Here is a 22,476-nt window from a genome sequence, read left to right on the forward strand (position 1 = left end):
TACCACAGGGCTCTGTTTTGGCCCCGCTTCTTTTCATTATATATATGCTCCCTCTTGGTTATATTTTAAGGAAATATGGTGTTAATTTTCACTGCTATGCAGATAACACTCAACTTTACCTGTCTGCCAAACCCACCGGTTCTTTCTCTTCACCATCCTTGTCAAGCTGTTTATCTGAAATTAAAGATTGGCTTTCAGCAAACTTCTTAAAGTTAAATGGCAACATAACTGTGGCTTTGCTGGTTGGCACTAGATCTGTTATGTCTAAGGGCGCACTCACATTATCCAAACCAAACCAAACCATGCCCCAGCGCGATTGTCACCCCTCCCTACTCCCCCAGGTGCACGCACTCACACTGTACTTTTTATCGATCCGAGTCCGGGCGCGCTTTCGTCCTTAAGATGCGATTGTTTTGAAAAAAGCACGAAGTAAAGCTCCCTCTTAACACTGGAACCCACCGTAATGATAAGTCTGTGTTTTTTATTCGGAGTCGTTTGGTGCGCGATTACAGACAGCCCTCTCACATGTCATCATATTGCTTAGTTGATCTGTCACGTGTGCAGCTCGGACATTCACATAACCCCGCTGCTCGCATCAAAAGGTTTTTACGGAGGCAGATGAACGTGAGTGGTCGCGCAACTGACTTCTTCACCTTTTGAATTGCGCTCAGGCGCGATTGCGCTCACACCAGAGCCTTCCGCGCCTGAGCCCAAGTGAACCGCGCTCCGGCCCACCTCTGCAACCCGGCCGCGGCACAATTAACCAATCCGCGCCTGGGCACGGAACAGAGCGATCACACTAGTCAAACAAACCAGGCTTTGGGGGTCAAACACTCCTGAGCGCGGTTTGGTTTGGATAGTGTGAGTGCCCCTAAACCTAACTGCTTCTCTCTCACCATTATCAATAACACAATCTGTCCTTCCTCACAGGTTAAAAGCTTGGGTGTCATCATGGATAGCACACTATCCTTTGAAACACAAATAAATAATATCACGCGGACTGCATACTTCCATCTGCGTTATATTAACCGTCTTCGCCTTTCTTTCAAATAATAATACTGCAGTTCTCATTCAGGCACTAGTTACTTCACGTATATATTACTGCAATGCTCTTCTCACTGGTATTCCTTCCAAATTGCTTCAGATGGTTCAGAATTCTGCAGCTTGTGCTATCTCTAGAACACCTTATACTGCTCACATTTATCTGGTTCTTCAGCAATTACACTGGCTTCCAGTAAAGTTTAGAGTAGATTTTAAAATCTTGCTACTCACTTATAAGGCACTTCATAATCTTGCACCACAGTATCGTATTCAACTTCTTCATGTTTACATTCCTTCACGTGCACTTAGATCTTCATCTTCAATTTCTCTTGTGGTACCTCGGATTCGACTTACTACCATGGGTGCCAGATCTTTTCGTTATGCTGTCCCCCGCCTATGGAACTCCCTTCCTCTTGATGTTCGCAATAGCGAGTGCTTGTTGACTTTAAAAAGGGGTCTTAAGACATATCTTTTTATACAGGCTTTTTTATGAAATGTTTTAATGAGATTTAAATGTAATTTTTATGCATATGGTGTTTTTTTTTTGTTGTGTGTTCTGTCTTATGCATTGACCTGTATATTTTTTGTAAGGTGACCTTGGGTGTTCTGAAAGGCGGCATGAAATAAAATGCATTATTATTATTATTATAAATACAGTATATACATATATATTTCAAAATGGGACATATTAGGACATTTTGAAAGGGCACTGCTCCAGTGACATCTAAAGGGGCCATTTTTTTCTACTGTTTAGGCCAAATGGCACACTCATTTTCATTCACTTGTTTGCAAATAGTAGACCTAACTGTCATTCACTAGATGGGGATGGAGGGGATAGTTGAGGAATGAATGGTTTTAGATACCACACACGTTACAGTATGTCCATCTCTGTGTTGATGCATAAGAACGTGGCAACACATTTGTGGTTCCAAATGGAGAAAAGCTCTCATCTGCAAACCACACGATGAACGCTTTTCAATGGGTAACATTTGTTAGTATTTGTGCAACGCCTTCTTGTTTACAGATCAGTTCATTATAAAAGGGTTTGAACGAGAATCTGTGCCATACCAAGACCTATAGGACTAAAGGTAAGATCAATATTTTAGTTTATTTCAATACCGACTGCATAAATAATCTGACAGCACAAGAAACTTTATGAGTATAATGAGTATTTATAATGAGTTTTTTTATCTTAAGTATGTTATATATATTACAAAACACTGTATAGCTGTTAACACGTCTTGAACCTTTTGAAGTGTGATCTTAGAATTGAGATCAGAAACAAAAGGTGCTAAAACTTCAATCACTGTTAGCAACATTACAATGATATCAAACGAATGCTTTTGGCATGTATTATACATTCATCAAATACTTTCGCTTCAAATGTGTTTAATCCCAGGTTCAGGCCATTCAGATACATTCATACTGATTTAAAATGCTTATAATGTCAACCAATGTGTTGTTAGTCAATGGGTATTTCTGAAAATCAAATCCTAGGTCTGGAAATACATCAGAAGTCAAGATTTTGAGGTTGAGGAACAACACACATCTTCATCTGTTCATCCACTTGCAATGGAAACTAAGGAAAATTTGACCACAATTCATTATGAAATCTCACAAGATTTGGTCAAGGTGCTCCGGTATTTGTCATAAATTTACTCATTTCAGACCTCATACAGACTGTTAGCATTATCCTTGTTTATTTTGATGTAAGTGTATATTTTGCTCTGATTTCCTTAGGTGTGTCTTATTTGGCTTCTCTGTACTTCATGACATGTATTGCTGTAGAAAGATATCTTCTGATTGCTCATCCGATTTGGTACAGACATCGTCACCCAGTCAAATATCTCGTCTGTACTTCTCTGACTGGCTGGTTGCTATCAGCCATTTTATTATTGCTTTGTGCTTGGTGGTGGATAAACCTGGGTTTTATCATAGCCCTCTCTTACTACCTAGTCGTAGTTTTCTGTTTCATAGGTTTAATTTTTTAATGATTAATCCATTAATATTTGCCCTTTTATTATATTCTTTTTCTACATTTCTACAATAATCATAATAATAATAAAAGTCTTCAGAATATCTTTTCCCCATTGTGCGCATTGAAACTGATGGGGCACATTTCTGTATTATTATGTATGTTTGCACTACCTTATATGTTATCGGTTTATGGTTTTAGGGTTTATGTCTTTATTTTCTTTTACACTGAAGGCTCTTGTGATAAAAAAAACAATCTTTGTGTGTGTGAACACACTTGGCAATAAAACACTTTTTGATTCTGACCACTCATCGTTACTCAAGTTGGTTTGTTCACGGAAAGTGTTTACTTTATCCCAAGTGAAGTTCTGACTCACGCATCCTTTTGGTATTCTTCTGAAGACAGGGTAAAATAGTTATCGTCGCTGGTTATTTAAATTAGACATGAAAACTTCCTTTTGACGGCTTTTATTTATGTTTGTCGAAATGATAAAAAATCAGATAATTCACTCAGTGCCTCCCTGTATTGTGATGTCATTACTAATCACTCATTCACTGACGCTTTGACTCGGAGAGGAACAGTACCGCCAACATCTAAGAAGTGTAGGCCTACTTCAAGCACTGCACTTACTGTATAACCATCTTATATCATTTATATCTACCATAAAATACTAAAACCAAACTATTTTATTTTAATAAACAGAACATTTAAAACAATATATTAATGTATAGAAAGGTATGCTGCTGGAGACTTGCCATTGGCTGTTGTATTTGAATAAATTATGAGGTGAGTCTAATAATGAATAACAGGGACCATTTCAGGTATGTTTTACTATAAATATAATTTTGTTTTATATCATGATATTTTATAGTATATGTTAGACGTAATAATGCATTAAATTTACTGATTTATATTTTAAAGATCCTTTTATTCCAAGTTTATGTGACATGAAAAATAAGCCACTGGGGGGTACGCTACATCATATGGATGAGGGGCACTAATAACCCCCCTTGGCGACGGCCTGATATATATAAATGTAACTAAATAGTACATATTGGGACCTCTTTAAAGGTACTGCCCCAGTGACAGCTTTTGTACTCTATTTCTGAGAGTGTACAGTATATACAGTACAGGTTATGTAAAATGGCATCATACAATTCAGAATTGGGTGCAGTTAAGTAATACCAACAAATGCAAGACAATAAACAGCTATTAGTGTGTTAATATTCAATTAATGATGAGATCAAGTTTGTCCATTTATTTTATAATGCAGCCGCCACACCTCATTCAAGAATCATTTATCCTTTCAGGAAAAAAAACTCTTAATGGACAAAACTCAATTTTTTCCGATCCTTCCTTGTTGATCTGTATCAATACACTTACACTATGGTTATTAAAAAAATGTATATGTACTGCACCTCCTAATTGGTACATATTAGGACCTTTTTAAAGGGTATTGCCCCAGTGACAGGTAGAAACAGCGCACTACTGTTTAGATCAAATTGCACCCCTATAGTGGAGTGAAATTCACTAGATAGGGAATTGTCAAGCAGTGAATGGTTTCAGATATCACAAATGTCATGTCCATCTCTGTGTTGATGCATAAGGAAGTGGCACCACATTTGTGGTTCCAAATGGACAAAATCGTTTTTAGTTCTCATCTGCAAACCACATGATGAAAGCTTTTAATGGGTAGCATTTGTGCAACGCTTTATTTGTTCACAGATCAGTTCATTATAAAAGAGTCTCAACCAGAAGCTGTGCCATTACCAAGACCTGTAGGAGTGAAGGTAAGATCAATATTTTATTTCTCAATACACACTGCATGAATAATCTGACAGCACAAGAAACTCTGAGTTTCAATATAATGACTATACAAGTATAATGAGTTTTTCATTTTAAGTTTGCTATTAACATCACAAAACACTTTAAAGCTGTTAACACGTTTTGAACCTTGAAGTGTGATCTTAGAATTGAGGGGCTGGGATGCAAAAGCACCTAAATGCTAATAATGATATAAACTGAATGCTCTTGGCACATTACATATTATACGTTTAGCAAATACTTTCGTTTTAAATTTGCTTAATCCCCACCTGAGGTCATTCAGAAATACAGCTCTGTTTGCAGAATCCATTAAGAGTCTGATAAAAATGCTCATTTATAAGAAAACATGTCAGACGCACTTGAGGGTTTGTCAGACGCACTCTGACATGTAATAAACACTGCATGTATGTTTTTAGATGCTAAGAATGAGAAAAAAGATTAAACATGCAATAAAATACTGCATGAAGAAAATCTCAAAAAAAGAGAAGTAAACAGATTTTAACTCATCTTCCAAAACTGACCTAAAACCATAATTGTTTGATTAGTAAAATAACTAACTAACACTTGTTGCATTAACTAACAAAAGTATTTGATAAACGTATAATATGTGCCAAGAGCATTCAGTTGTTGTTGATTTTTAACAAGAGGAACATGTGAGAACATAACACCAAGAGGCATCACATTCTCAAGTATGAGACACTTTTGTTTTGTTTTTTAATAATATCTTGTCATATTGTTTTAAAATGCTTATAATGTCAATAATGTGTTTTTAGTCAATGTTTCTGAAAAATCAAATAGGTCTGGCAACTGTGTTAGAAGCCAAGATTTTGAGGTTGAGGAACAACAAACATCTTCATCAGTTCATTCACTTGTTCTGCATTTTAAAAGATCGCCTGGAATGGAAACGGAGGAAACTTTATCAAATTTATCTCGTTATGAACACCCTTGGACTTTATACGATTACACACTCTATGACTCTTAAAACAAAGCATTTACCTGTCAAGTTTTGGATAGGAAAATAAGGGAAATTTTCCAGCGGCCACAGTATTCCTTACTACATATATATATATATATATATATATATATATATATATATATATATATATATATATATATATATATATATATATATATATATATATATATATATTTATTTATTACACGGCTCTCTGGAATGCTTGATTCTGATTGGTCAGTTGAGACATTTGCAGGTTCGTTCTTTTCAAATAATAACCGCTCCAAAATAATAACGCATAGCCGGACTACTTGCACGAGTAAAATCGCTCCGCGCCAATAAAGATCAATAAAGATTACTGTCTGTTTGGCGCCATCTTGTGACAAACACTCGACAACCACGACAAGACACAGACAGCTTACTGAGACTGAACTTGTCAAAATAGAGCATGACAGCTACGAAGCCAACACACAAAAAATACAGAATGGGCATTAAAACTTCTCAAAGACTGGCTAAAAGAGAAAAAATGGAGACAGACAAGTATGAAGCAGAGGATCTTAATAAGGTAATACGATCATTTTATGCATCTGTGCAAAGTTTCGCGGAAGGATAAAAATGTTAATTTAAAACAAATATGCCAATAAAATGTTTCAAATTCATATTCATGTCCAGTTTTTTTTCTTATGTGGCAAGTAGCCGTGTAATAAGCGAGATAATGTAGAGGCAGCCGGTAGTTATTGGGAAATAAGCCCCTTCAGTGTGATACAAGACCCTCCGCTTCGCATCGGGTCCTGATCACACTGTCGGGGCTTATTTCCCAATAACTACCGGCTGCCTCTACATTATCCCTTACATATATATATATATATATATATATATATATATATATAGTATTGTTCAAAATAATAGCAGTACAATGTGACTAACCAGAATAATCAAGGTTTTTAGTATATTTTTTATTGCTACGTGGCAAACAAGTGACCAGTAAGTTCAGTAGATTCTCAGAAAACAAATGAGACCCAGCATTCATGATATGCACGCTCTTAAGGCTGTGCAATTGGGCAATTAGTTGAATTAGTTGAAAGGGGTGTGTTCAAAAAAATAGCAGTGTGGCATTCAATCACTGAGAAATCAATTTTGTGAAGAAACAGGTGTGAATCAGGTGGCCCCTATTTAAGGATGAAGCCAACACTTGTTGAACATGCATTTGAAAGCTGAGGAAAATGGGTCGTTCAAGACATTGTTCAGAAGAACAGCGTACTTTGATTAAAAAGTTGATTGGAGAGGGGAAAACCTATAAAGCGGTGCAAAAAATGATAGGCTGTTCAGCTAAAATGATCTCCAATGCCTTAAAATGGAGAGCAAAACCAGAGAGACGTGGAAGAAAACGGAAGACAACCATCAAAATGGATAGAAGAATTACCAGAATGGCAAAGGCTCAGCCAATGATCACCTCCAGGATGATCAAGGACAGTCTGGAGTTACCTGTAAGTACTGTGACAGTTAGAAGACGTCTGTGTGAAGCTAATCTATTTTCAAGAATCGGTTACACTTTATTTTGATAGTCCACTTTAGACATTCTACTAACTATAAACAACTTTGCAACTACATGTCAACTAACTTTCAAAAATTTGCAACTATACGTCAACTAACTGTCATTAGAGTATTAGTAGACTGTAAGGGTTGGGGTTAGGGAAGAGGTTTGGGTTAGTGGAATAAGTTGACATGCACCTGCAAAGATACTTATAGACAGTTGAATGTCTGTTGAGATATCATCACAATAAAGTGTTAGTAGATATTAAGCAGACATTCTACTAATTCTCTAAAGATTGGTAGTTGATAAGTAGTTGCAAAGTTACTTATAATTAGTAAAATGTCTAAAGTGGACTATCGAAATAAAGTGTTACCCAAGAATCCCCCGCAAAGTCCCTCTGTTAAAAAAGGCATGTGCAGAAGAGGTTACAATTTGCCAAAGAACACATCAACTGGCCTAAAGAGAAATGGAGGAACATTTTGTGGACTGATGAGAGTAAAATTGTTCTTTTTGGGTCCAAGGGCCACAGGCAGTTTGTGAGACGACCCCCAAACTCTGAATTCAAGCCACAGTACACAGTGAAGACAGTGAAGCATGGAGGTGCAAGCATCATGATATGGGCATGTTTCTTCCTGGAATATAACCAGGGCTTGCAAAATCGCTAGCCCGAGCCCTGATGTCCCGGGGCTATTGCGAATTCTTGTCGGGCTACCAAAATGTATCTCCGCCCTGCCCATCGGGTATATGGAGGAAAAAATATTTGAATGTTTTTGCATTCTCTCAGATTTAGTTAAGTAATTATATTGTATGTAATTCGGCGTCGTCTTGTCAGTCATTACTATCCTCACGTAACAAGTGAAACTATCAGGAAAGGAAAGTATAATTAAACCCATTATTTTTTCGTGTTCACGTCTGAAATGTGCAGCGCTTCTCTGCACGCGCTACTCCCGGCTGTGCTCTTCACGAGTACCCGCTTAAGTAATTTCGTTTTTACCTCAGCCCTATCAAGCTAGCCACAACGTCAATCACGTTTACCGTCATTTACCTCAACCACTCTCACCGCAAAGATTCGGGCCATTAGAGTGTATTTACGGCAGCTCACATCCAGTTTGTTCCATGATTAGGACTTCATGAAGGCTTACAATGTTTTGTTTTTTACCCGCCCACTTGAAATCAAAGCGTGATTGGTCGATTTGCCCGTCACTCTCCACACCAAAACACATAGCTTGGCCTTCCCTGGGATTCGTGAAGTCCTAACCAATGAATGAGCCAGCTAACCGGGCCTTAATAGAGACAGACGATTTTGATTGGATAAGATGTTTTCATGACATGAACCTGACAGTAAGCTTAACGTTTAAACATAGATGAGAGAAAATATATTACACGTATTGTATTAAATTAAATTAAATAGAAATTTAAAAATGTAAAAACATATTTTTATTGAATACTTTATTATTTATTAGTATTATTATTATTAAAAAAATATTCTTAATTTTTTTTAGGCCTTCTCTGAAGGCGTAGAAGGCCCTGAAGGTTCCCCACTGCAGTGTTGTATGATATTTGCATGTGTAAATTATCTTAAAATACCACAGGGAGCACCATGAAACTTAAGAAAATTTGGATTTATGTTAACAGATTAGAGTTTTCTTGTAACTCATCAACAGTTTAAAGCTGTCAGTGGGGTGGTACAATTTCAAAACAGTACACCCTTATAAAGACTACATATTAGTACCTCAAACAGTACCTCAAACACCAGAGGAACTTAAATCAAGTAATGGTATACGATTTTTCCATCTTAATGTGAGAAGTTTAGTAAATAAGGTTGATGCAGTTCGAATTTGTGCAGATTCGACCGATGCTGACATTATAATTCTCACAGAGACTTGGTTAAAAAAAAACGATTACAGATGATATGGTGCATATTAATGGATATAATATGTTTAGAGCTGATCGTAGTAAAAAAGGAGGAGGGGTTGCAGTTTATATTAAGGTAAATATGAATTGTATTTGTATTGAGTCGGTTAGTATTTTAAAATGTTTTGAACTTTTAGCTATTAAAGTATTTTTACCGAATGGGTCTGATATGATGGTAGTCGGCTGTTACAGCACACCCTCAGCTTCAAGCGATGCTATTTCATTACTTACAGATAAGTTGCACAATTGGTCTAACTTTGACTTAGTTTTAATGGGTGATTTAAACTTGGACTGGCTGTCTCAGTCATCGGACTCAATTTGTAACTCATTGTGTTAGGAACAATTGATACATTTACCAACTCGCTTAAATGGAAAGAGTATGAGTAACTCATCTTTGATTGATATAATTTTAACTAATATACCACATGTTTTTTCTGCGATAGGAATTTTTTGTAATGACCTCAGTGATCATTGTGCAATATCTTGTGTGAGAAATTTTAAGATGCCTAAGAGTTCACCCAGATTTATATTTAAACAACAATTTAAAAATTTTAATGAACAAGCTTTTTTGCATGATATATATAACAGTGACTTACAGCTAGTTTCGTTTATACCTGATGTGGTTGATGCTTGGGATTATTTTAAATCTATTTTTCTGAAAATTTGTGATAAACATGCTTCGTTACGTAGATATCGGTGAGTGGGAAAAATAATCCTTGGTTCAATGAATCTGTTTCTAATTATATTAAGCAAAGAAATGTGGCCTGGTCCAAAGCAAAGAAAACAAATAGTGATGAGGATTGGTCCAATTATAGATTACTACGAAAAAAATGTACAAAATTGATAAAAATGTCCAAAAGTCAGTATTACCTTAATTTAATTAATAACAATATGAACGATCCCTCTACATTTTGGAAAATAACAAAATCTATTGTAGGGTCAAATAAATCTACTGATCTTCCAAAAGTATTAAAAGTGGACCAAAGATTATTTACAGACAAGGCTGATATGGTTAATGTGTTTAATAATCATTTTATTTCGGCTAGCTTACAAACAGATACCAGTAATTCGTTGGTCACTGGCGAACAGAATATTGATGAGCCGTCAAGTTATAATGACTCGGATTTGTTTTCCTTTACCCCTATATTGTCAACTCAAGTTTATAAGTTACACGCAAATTTAGACTGTAAGAAATCGGGTGGATCTGACAAAATTGAACCATTTTTTTTTTTAAAGTGTCTGCAGATATTATTGCTGAACCTATTGCATCAATTTTTAATTTGAGTCTGTCCACTAATAAAATTCCAACAACTTGAAAATCCGCTATGGTTATGCCATTATTAAAAGGAGGAGATCCCTGTGGTTTGAATAATTATCGCCCTATTTCTAAATTACCGGTATTAGCAAAGTTTTTGAATCTATAGTAAATGACCAGATTAAAGAATATCTAGTTAGTCATAATATTTTAAACGCATTTCAGTCAGGTTTTAGAGCAGGTCATAGTACAATAACAGCTACTTCACTTATTACAAATGATTTAATAACTGCTCTCGATAAAAGAAAGCATTGTGTGGCCTTGTTTGTTGATTTGACAAAAGCGTTTGACTTAGTGGATCATGACTTACTGTTACAGAGACTTAAATGTATAGGTCTATGTAATTCGGCCTTGAGTTGGTTTCAAAATTACTTATCTGATCGGACGCAATGTGTTGCCGTAGATAATTATATTTCATCCGTGTTAAAAGTCAATAAGGGTGTTCCACAAGGTTCTTTACTGGCACCACTTCTTTTTTCTATTTTTATAAATGATTTAGGGCAGGGAATAAAATCCACAAAGTTACATTTCTATGCTGACGATACAATTATTTACTCAACTGCATCCTCTTTGCTACAATCTATTGAAATTGTCCAGAACTCTTTTAACATTTTTCAGCATAATTTAATCAAATTGAAATTTGTTTTAAATGTTAATAAAACTAAGTATATTATTTTTTCGCGTAGTCGCTCTATGATCACTGTTCCGTCTATCCTTACTATTGATGACGTGCAAATAGAAAGAGTAACAACTTACAAATATTTAGGAATATGGATCGATGAGAAGTTGGCATTCGATGTTCACATTGATTACTTGGTAAAAAGACTAAAACCAAGACTGGGTATTCTCTTTCGTCAAAAAAGTGTTTTTCATTTGGAGCTAGAATGAAAATTATACAAAGTACTTTTTTACCAATTTTAGATTATGGTGATATTATTTATATGCATGCTTCTATATATTTATTAAAAAGATTAGATTGTGTTTATTATGCCGCATTGCGTTTCATAACAAATGCTTGTTCACGTACTCATCATTGTTTGTTATATAACGGTGTAGGTTGGACCTCTTTATATCAAAGAAGGAAATCGCATATATTAGTATTTACTGTAAAGGCACTTCTTGGTATGCTTCCAAATTATATTACTAGGCTTTTATGCTTGTGTAAAAAGAATTACAGCACCAGATTGTCAATTGTCATTACACTAGATGTACCTAGAGTACATTCAGAACATGGAAAATCGGATTTTTCTTATTGTGCTCCATGGCGGTGGAATGAATTTCAAGCCATTTCTCCTTTAGAAATAATTCCTTTGAATACATTTAAAAATATATTGTGCTGTAAAATGAGTGAAGTATGTTGCTGTTTTAATTAACTTACATTTGCAAATGTGTGTTTTTTTTCTCTTGCTTGTTTAGAATTAGTTTGTGTAATGTGTTAATGTGTTTCTGTGATACTTTGGTACGGCCATCTTGGCCAGGACTTCCTGGAAGAAGAGATTTCTTTAATCTCAATGGTACCTTCCTGGAAAAATAAAGGTTAAATAAATAAAATAAAATAAAATAATTAAAATGTACATATTGGTACCTGTCATGAACTCTGTCTGTGTCTCCCCTGTCATGTCTCTTATTTTGAAGTCCTGTTTGTGTCTGCCATGTTTTGTAGTTCTGTGTAGTTCTTTTGTTTCTTTGGTCTTCGTGCTGATTGTTGTCCTATGTGTTCTCCATTAACCAGCTTAAAACGTACAATAAGTTACTGGCAGCTAGTTGCCAGTAATACTGTAATTTTTACAGAATTTTTTTACAGTGTGGTTTCAGATATCACACACGTTATGTCCATCTCTGTGTTGATGCATAAGGGAGTGGCAACACATTTGTGGTTCTAAATGGACAAAAGCTCTCATCTGCAAACCACATGATGAAAGATTTTTAGTGGGTAGCATTTGTGCAACGCCTTCTTACAAAAAGGGTTTGAACGAGAATCTGTGCCAAACAAAGACCTGTAGGAGTACTGTAGAGGTAAGATCAATATTTTAGCTCTCAATACCGACTGCATGAATAATCTGACAGCACAAGAATCTTTTAGTATTATGAGTATTTTATCAAGAAGGATCTCCGGTAATGCTCTGTTAGCATTATCCTTGTTTATTTCAATGTAAGTATATATTTTGCTATGATTTCTTTAGGTGTCTTATTTGGCTTCTCTGTACTTCATGACATGTATTGCTGTAGAAAGATATCTTCTGATTGCCCATCCGATTCAGTACAGACATCATCACCCAGTCAAATGTCTCATCTGTACTTCTCTGACTGGCTGGTTGCTTTCAGGAATTTTCATTTTGCTTGTTTTGCTTTGTGCTTGGTTGTGGATAAACCTGGCTTTTATCATAGAATAAACTATTACTAGGTAGTAAGAGAGGGCTGTTTCGTAGGTGCATGCAGGGCTCTCTCTCAATCACAGTCGATCACTTCTCTAAAGAGACGATTGGTTGTGGTGACCCTGCTATTTCTACTCCTGAGTTACTTTTTGCATCCTTCCCTTTGTAATTATGATGCTGCTTCAAATGCTTGTTTTTAATTTTCAGTTACCTACCTTTTATAAACAAGATTACATTTATTGTTTACATGTTCAACCCGATAGTGGATTGTTTGTTGTATGTGTTCATGAGGACTGATGCCGGGGATGCTTTCAGGATGACTCACTGCTGTTCCAGATGAAGAGAAAATCAAAGTGAAACTCAGTCATCATGTGTGATTACAGTGATATTATTTTTCGTAAACAAACAGTTAAGTGCATATACCTGATCATATGCACATGACAGTGGTCACATGTTTGTGGGCATGGTCCTAATATTTTTTGATGAATGTTTACAGTGATGCTGTGATCTCTTGTGATATTATGCCTCATGGACATCACTTAGATGTCAGTGTGGTTTGAAATTTGCATGTGTAAATGATTTTAAAGTGAAGAAAATAAAGAAATTTTGGATTTATTTTAACAAATAAGAGGTCCCACTCAGGGCCGGCCCTGGGCATAGGCGGAATAGGCAAATGCTAAGGGCGCCGCCCACCCCTTGGGTCCCCCGGGCGCCCAAATTATTATTTTTATTAATATTTATGTATATATATATTTAACTTATAATATTTAATTTTGTACAGGAAAACAGCCCTTATTAATGAATTATTAGTAGCATATTGTAGTGTCTCGGGAGATCGTGCTCATTGTTAAATAGCTCTGTGGCTATACTGCACTGAAGCGGCAGTTTAAGATATCAACCCAGAATTCAGCGAACGTCAAGAACAAGAAAACAATTATCAGACCGAGACGCAGGATTTAGCCTACATAACGTTACACAGACCATGTTTAAATGTCGATGTTTCTGGCCAGAAATACCAACTTGTTCATTGTTTGTCTGGTATTAATAAGATGCACATTGGAGTGCTGCTGGCTGCTCGCCGCGGTGCTACAACATGCTACTAATAATTCATTAATAAGGGATGTTTTCTTGTACAAAATTAAATATTTTAAGGTAATGTACGGTGTTTAAACATGTAAAAAAGACAAGATTCGAACAATGTCAAGATCAAATGCCTGACTGTGTGTGTGTGTGTGTGTGTGTGTGTGTGTGTGTTTCCAAAATATATTTTCAAAATAAAGAAAAACAAGACAAAGCTGTGCAGTTTGTTTCTGTGTAAGTTTATGAACAAAATGATCGGAACACAATTGTGACCCGTCACGGAAACCAGTGACACAAGTCGGCAGCACAAGTTTAGAGAAAATGAGAAACAATGTTTATTTTTCAAAATTTGTGATTTTCGTTTTATTGCAGAATCTGTTAGTTGAGATCACGAAGAAGCCTCTCCATGTTTGAGATAGCAGTTTTTGTATATTTAAAAGCGTACATTTTGCGGTTGAAATAGGCTTGTTTTTTTAAGAGATTCTAAAGTGCAGCAGGGGGCATCATTGTCTGTGTGTATATTTACATACTGTATAAGCTTGTGTTTTCGCCTCCGCCCCCAAAGGGAACAGCGTGACTACTAAATAAGGATAGTTCGCCCAAAAATGAAAATAATGTAATTAATGAGCTTTCTGTCCCATTCATTGAAAATCTATGTACGGTTAACACAGTCTCACCCCATGGCGTCAATATTTGACGACACTTGACCATGCGTCAATATGTTGACGCGGAGGGTATACCTTTCGCGTCATTTTTTGACGAACTGGGGACTTCAATACTATTACGTCCGTTGCATTCTCTTTCCTATTTTCTTACCATTTTCGCGTCGGTTTAGGGTTAGATTACGCAAAATTAAACAGTGTACGCGAAATTAAACAGTTGTCACCTGGCGTTGGGGTTAGAGTTAGGTACGTGAAATTAAACAGTTGTCACCTGGCGTTGGGGTTAGAGTTAGGTTTGGGTAGGGATGTCATTATGTAAATCTAACCCTAAACCGACGCGAAAATGGTAAGAAAATAGGAAAGAGAATGCAACGGACTTAATAGTATTGAAGTCCCCAGTTCGTCAAAAAATGACGCGAAAGGTATACCCTCCGCGTCAACATATTGACGCATGGTCAAGTGTCGTCAAATATTGACGCCATGGGGTGAGACTGGGTTGGTACGGTTTCCATGTCTAGATAAAAACATCATCAAAGTGGTCCATGTGACAGTGGGTCAGTAAGATTGTGTTGAAGCACCGATAATACAGTTTGGTCCAAAAATAGCAGAATTACGACTTTATTCAGCATTGTCTTCTCTTCCGGCTCGGGTGTGAAGTCACGTGACTGTAGTGACGCGGCTGCCCTGTTCCTCAGACATGTTTGCTAAGTTTTTTTTTTCAAACTTATAGCGTGCGTCTCCCCAGACTGTAAAGCTCAGGCGCACAAAACAAAAGAAAAATAAAAGAAGCTGGGGGCCTGGGGTGGCACAAATAACAGTCAGCCGCATCGTACGTCAGCCGCGTCACTGACTTTATGCGGCGCCGCAGTCGGATGACGTCAAAGTACCGCGAGAGCTCTTCAAGAAATCTTACGGAGTAGTTTAATTTCGACTCGCTCTCGCGGTACTTTGTGAGTCATCTCTTTGTCAGTTCTCGCAGCGCAGCATGAGTCCAAACACACAGAAGTTACACAGAGATCCTTGTATTCTTTATATAATTGGCTACATGTTTTGTATATCAATATTTTCCATGAAGTCATTGGCTGATGGAGGAACGAATGAGCGATTGGTTAAGGACATCACGTTTTCGACGCTGTTTGGATGATCTATTATACAACCTCCCTATTTTAAATACAAACTTTGAAGGTGGGTTCATGTGTTTAACGAAGTGTAATCTCATATACCCTTACATGTTACGATGTAAATAGTCCTCAGATTGTATATTATATTGTATTTCTAGACATTCATGCGAAATCTGAGGTAAACAATAGACTATACATCTAAAAATCAAGTAATGGTATACGATTTTTCCATCTTAATGTGAGAAGTTTAGTAAATAAGGTTGATGCAGTTCGAATTTGGGCAGATTCGACCGATGCTGACATTATAACTCTCACAGAGACTTGGTTAAAAAAAACGATTACAGATGATATGGTGCATATTAATGGATATAGTGGCCCTCATTTATCATTCTTGCGTAGAAACGGGCGTATATGTTGGCGTAAGATTACGCTTACACTTCTCTCACCGCCTGATTTATGAACCTGTGCGTAGCTCTGAAATTCAGGTGTACGCAATATCTGCCCTTCATAAATGCGGCGTCTGAAAACGATCGTCATAAGAATAACACGCCCATATAAATTCAAGTCTCCACCTCCCCCACGCCCTCATTTTACGACATTGACACATAGAAGACGGCAAAGACGAGAAACCAGGGAAGTGGAAAGAAACAAAATTGTTTTATTTGGTAGTTTAAAGAGCGTGATTAAAGACACATTAATGATTGCATGACGTTTTGTAATATTTGTATTATTATTTTTATTATTAATGATGCTTAATTGATATTTAGAAGAATAATTATTTATTATTATTATTATTATTATTATTATTTAATGTTGCCTACATCTAAATTATATGTCTGCTTAATGGTTCGGTTAAGTTTTTCTAAAATAATATTTTAAAATGATGCAGTAACTTTTGTAGTGTGTTTTTCTGTATTTACATACAGTTGTTTGTTAGCTAAGATCCAGTTTGATACGGAGCTCCGGATATAATTCAAATTAACAATTTGTTTCCACGACATCCACATGTTTTACTAGGCTAATTCATAATTTGAAGTAATAATAATTGTAATAGTAATTACGAAATATTATAATAATTCATTCCAAGGAACAAACTGTTGAATATTGGGAACGAATTTTATATTTATGGCCATACTTTAAACTAAATAAGAAAAAGAAGTGTCCATAATGTAGCATAAAAGATAATTCGTGGCCGCATGTCATCATGATCGGATTTATGGCTCCATTCAACACAAGCATTTTACCTTACCTATTCATGTGTAGCTATTTATTTATCATCGAATGGTATGTAACTAGCTTACCTTTTGATGCATTATTACCATGTTTTCGTAGCACATCCTTGTGCTTTCTTGCAATGTGCCGCTTCAGATTCCAGGATGAATATTTGCTGACTTTTACAGTCTCTCCGCACTTCCTTTCAATGTTTTATTCCTGTCCAATCTTAACTTTGATTTTTACTTTACATTTATGTATAAGGCTTGAATTCCATAACTTATTGCTAGACGTTTTTACAGATTCTCGAACTAGCAAATTATCAAAGGGCGTTCTGGGTTCAACGAGCGGTGCTGAGCGAGCGAAATTTTTAGAGAGGCGCTTTGATGGTAATATTACCGCACCGCTCAAGGCTCCGCTCCGCTCACATGTTTTGCCCTGAAACGTCAGGTAAAGCGCCCAGGCTCTCAACTGAAGGAATACATATGCCTACAAATCAAATGCTTTGGTAAAGTCTCACAAATTAAACATTGAAGTACATGTTGCATAAAAATAAACATTGAAGTTTATAATAACTATGTTTTTGTTTTTTTACAGTGGGTCATCATAATATATCATATATTTTAGTTTGTCAGTGCGTTTTGTGGTGTTAGGAATTGTTTGCGCATTTCTGCACTAACTCAAAATGTGCGTACACCACCTCCTGAGCTGGCGTAGGATTTGAGCGCGCCGTACGCCAACGTCCATATTGATAAATCTCAAAGTCACCGTGGTTTTGGGTGTACGCTAGGTGTACGCTGGAAATTTGGTGTACGTACTTTTGATAAATGAGGGCCAATATGTTTAGAGCTGATCGTAGTAAAAAGGAGGAGGGGTTGCAGTTTATATTAAGGTAAATATGAATTGTATTTGTATTGAGTCAGTGTTTTAAAATGTTTTGAACTTTTAGCTATTAAAGTATTTTTACCGAATGGGTCTGATATGATGGTAGTCGGCTGTTACCGCCCGCCCTCAGCTTCAAGCAATGCTATTTCATTACTTACAGATAAGTTGCACAAATGGTCTAACTTTGACTTAGTTTTAATGGGTGATTTAAACTTGGACTGGCTGTCTCAGTCATCGGACTCAATTTGTAACTCATTGTGTTTGGAACAATTGATGCATTTACCAACTCGCTTAAATAGAAAGAGTATGAGTAACTCATCTTTGATTGATATAATTTTAACTAATATACCACATGTTTTTTCTGCGATAGGAATTTTTTGTAATGACCTCAGTGATCATTGTGCAATATCTTGTGTGAGAAATTTTAAGATGCCTAAGAGTTCACCCAGATTTATATTTAAACGACAATTTAAAAATTTTAATGAACAAGCTTTTTTGCATGATATATATAACAGTGACTTACAGCTAGTTTCGTTTATACCTGATGTGGTTGATGCTTGGGATTATTTTAAATCTATTTTTCTGAAAATTTGTGATAAACATGCTTCGTTACGTAGATATCGGGTGAGTGGGAAAAATAATCCTTGGTTCAATGAATCTGTTTCTAATTATATTAAGCAAAGAAATGTGGCCTGGTCCAAAGCAAAGAAAACAAATAGTGATGAAGATTGGTCCAATTATAGATTACTACGAAATAAATGTACAAAATTGATAAAAATGTCCAAAAGTCAGTATTACCTTAATTTAATTAATAACAATATGAACGATCCCTCTACATTTTGGAAAATAACAAAATCTATTGTAGGGTCAAATAAATCTACTGATCTTCCAAAAGTATTAAAAGCGGACCAAAGATTATTTACAGACAAGGCTGATATGGTTAATGTGTTTAATAATCATTTTATTTCTGCTAGCTTACAAACAGATACCAGTAATTCGTTGGTCACTGGCGAACAGAATATTGACGAGCCGTCAAGTTATAATGACTCGGATTTGTTTTCCTTTACCCCTATATTGTCAACTCAAGTTTATAAGTTACTCGCAAATTTAGACTGTAAGAAATCGGGTGGATCTGACAAAATTGAACCATTTTTTTAAAAGTGTCTGCAGATATTATTGCTGAACCTATTGCATCAATTTTTAATTTGAGTCTGTCCACTAATAAAATTCCAACAACTTGGAAATCCGCTATGGTTATGCCATTATTAAAAGAAGGAGATCCCTGTGGTTTGAATAATTATCGCCCTATTTCTAAATTACCGGTTTTAGCAAAAGTTTTTGAATCTATAGTAAATGACCAGATTAAAGAATATCTAGTTAGTCATAATATTTTAAACGCATTTCAGTCAGGTTTTAGAGCGGGTCATAGTACAATAACAGCTACTACACTTATTACAAATGATTTAATAACTGCTCTCGATAAAAGACAGCATTGTGTGGCCTTGTTTGTTGATTTGACAAAAGCGTTTGACTTAGTGGATCATGACTTACTGTTACAGAGACTTAAATGTATAGGTCTATGTAATTCGGCCTTGAGTTGGTTTCAAAATTACTTATCTGATCGGACGCAATGTGTTGCCGTAGATAATTATATTTCATCCGTGTTAAAAGTCAATAAGGGTGTTCCACAAGGTTCTTTACTGGCACCACTTCTTTTTTCTATTTTTATAAATGATTTAGGGCAGGGAATAAAATCCACAAAGTTACATTTCTATGCTGACGATACAATTATTTACTCAACTGCATCCTCTTTTGCTACAAGCTATTGAAATTGTCCAGAACTCTTTTAACATTTTTCAGCATAATTTAATCAAATTGAAATTAGTTTAAATGTTAATAAAACTAAGTATATCATTTTTTCGCGTAGTCGCTCTATGATCACTGTTCCGTCTATCCTTACTATTGATGACGTGCAAATAGAAAGAGTAACAACTTACAAATATTTAGGAATATGGATCGATGAGAAGTTGGCATTCGATGTTCACATTGATTACTTGGTAAAAAGACTAAAACCAAGACTGGGTATTCTCTTTCGTCAAAAAAGTGTTTTTCATTTGGAGCTAGAATGAAAATTATACAAAGTACTTTTTTACCAATTTTAGATTATGGTGATATTATTTATATGCATGCTTCTATATATTTATTAAAAAGATTAGATTGTGTTTATTATGCCGCATTGCGTTTCATAACAAATGCTTGTTCACGTACTCATCATTGTTTGTTATATAACGGTGTAGGTTGGACCTCTTTATATCAAAGAAGGAAATCGCATATATTAGTATTTACTGTAAAGGCACTTCTTGGTATGCTTCCAAATTATATTACTAGGTTTTTATGCTTGTGTAAAAAGAATTACAGCGCCAGATTGTCAATTGGCATTACACTAGATGTACCTAGAGTACATTCAGAACATGGAAAATCAGCTTTTTCTTATTGTGCTCCATGGCTGTGGAATGAATTTCAAGCCATTTCTCCTTTAGAAATAATTCCTTTGAATACATTTAAAAATATATTGTGCTGTAAAATGAGTGAAGTATGTTGCTGTTTTAATTAACTCACATTTGCAAATGTGTGTTTTTTTTCTCTTGCTTGTTTAGAATTAGTTTGTGTATAATGTGTTATGTGTTTCTGTGAAACTTTGGTACGGCCATATTGGCCAGGACTCACTGGAAGAAGATATTTCTTTAATCTCAATGGGACCTTCCTGGAAAATAAAGGTTAAATAAAATAAAAATAAATAAAATAAATAAATATTTCACGGATTATACGCATTTGTGGACAAAAATGGTCATTGGATAATCTGAAACAGACTGGATTCGACTTGTGATCCCCACAAAGGTAAAAAGAGCCATGTTTATTTTTGCATGTTGTCATTTGGACTTCTGTCATAAAATACAACATATAATGGTAGAACATCTGTATCTATCTATAAACGGCTTTACAGGGGGTATGGCTTAGCTAAATGAGATGTTAATGAGCCCTATTGTCTCCCCCAGTTGGAAATAAGAGTCCCTTTCGTCTCGATTTTCTGGGTTTGAGTATTTCTGAGTTCCTATATTCAAATGGCCACAACTTCTCCAAATCTTATCAGATTTCCATGTGTTACACATCGTTGGAAAGCTTAGAAACTGCACTTTCAGAATCTGTGAATAACTCAAAATGGCCCAGATCCGACTTGTGTCACTACTTTCCGTGACTGGTCACAATTGTCTGTGATTCTAGAGGCATTGGGTGAAATTTTGCCTAGGGCAACAAATTGGCCAGGGCTGGCCCTGGTCCCACTTGTAACCCATTAACAGTTTTATAAGTTGAATTTATTAATAAGTATTTATTTATTATTATTATTATCTTTTATTATATTCTTTTTCTACATGTCTACAATAATCATAATAATAATGAAAGTCTTCAGAATATCTTTTCCCCATTGTGCCAATTGAAACTGAGGGGGAAAATTTCTGTATTATTATGTATGTTTGCACTACCTTATATGTTATCGTTTTATGGTTTATGTCTGTATTTTCTTCTACACTGAAGGCTCTTATGATATAAAACAATCTTTGTGTGTGTGAACACACTTGGCAATAAAACACTTTCTGATTTTGACCACTCATGGTTACTCAAGTATTGTTAACGTCACCGTCTAAGATAATAGCAGTGGTAACAGCAATCTGACTCCGCATTAGAACCACAGACGCTGGTTTGCTCACAGGCACTGTTTACTTTATCCAAGTGAAGTTCTGACTCACGTATCCTTTTGGTCTCCTTCTGAAGACAGGCTAAAATAGTTATCATCACTGGTTATTTAAATTAAAAATGAAAACTTTCTGTTGACAGCTTTAATGTTTGTCGAAATGATAAAAAAATAAGACAGTTCACTTAGTGCAACCCATAGTGTGATACCGGCAACATCTAAGAAGTGCCGGAACGCAAGAAAAAGTAAAGGTACGCTGAAGTGTAGGCCTACTTCAAGCACTGCACTTACTGTATAACCATCTTATATCATTTAGATGTATATGTATCATACTACAACCAAAGTAATTTATTTTAATAAACAAAACATTTAAAACAATATATAAATGTATAGAAAAGTATACTCCTGGGTCTTTCCATTGGCTGTTGTATTTGAATAAATAATGAGTTGAGTCTAATAAAGAATAACAGGGGCTATTTTAGGGGTGCTTTATTATAAATATAATTTTGTTTCATATCATTATGTTTTATATTATTATGTTTAACGTAATAATGCTTTAAATTACTGATTCATATTTTTAAAATCCTTTTATTCCAAGTTTTTAAATAATTCGTTTGACCATACGATTAGGTGGGCACGCTACGTCATCTGGGGGGCACCCCCCCCCCCCCCTGTCGACAGGCCTGATACAAATCTGTACCTAAATAGTACATATAAGGCTATCTTCAAAGGTACAACTCCAGTGAAAGCTTTAGTACCCTTTGCTTACCCTTGGTGTACAATATATACAGCACAAGTTATATAAAATTGTATCATACAATTGGGTGCAGTT

At 35.6% G+C, this 22,476-nt stretch overlaps 1 long non-coding RNA gene across 1 annotated transcript in view; it reads left to right on the forward strand.

Annotated features, from left to right (window-relative positions):
* Positions 1–12,345: 12,345 nt before the first annotated feature.
* The window catches only part of LOC135770293 (uncharacterized), a 34,865-nt gene continuing 24,734 nt past the window's right edge, over positions 12,346–22,476 (forward strand). The window contains exon 1 of the long non-coding RNA XR_010542580.1: positions 12,346–12,574. This is a non-coding gene — a long non-coding RNA (uncharacterized lncRNA). The remainder of the gene's footprint in view (positions 12,575–22,476) is intronic.

This window comes from Paramisgurnus dabryanus, chromosome 8 (assembly GCF_030506205.2).
Source record: "Paramisgurnus dabryanus chromosome 8, PD_genome_1.1, whole genome shotgun sequence".
NCBI classification, from domain to species: domain Eukaryota; kingdom Metazoa; phylum Chordata; class Actinopteri; order Cypriniformes; family Cobitidae; genus Paramisgurnus; species Paramisgurnus dabryanus.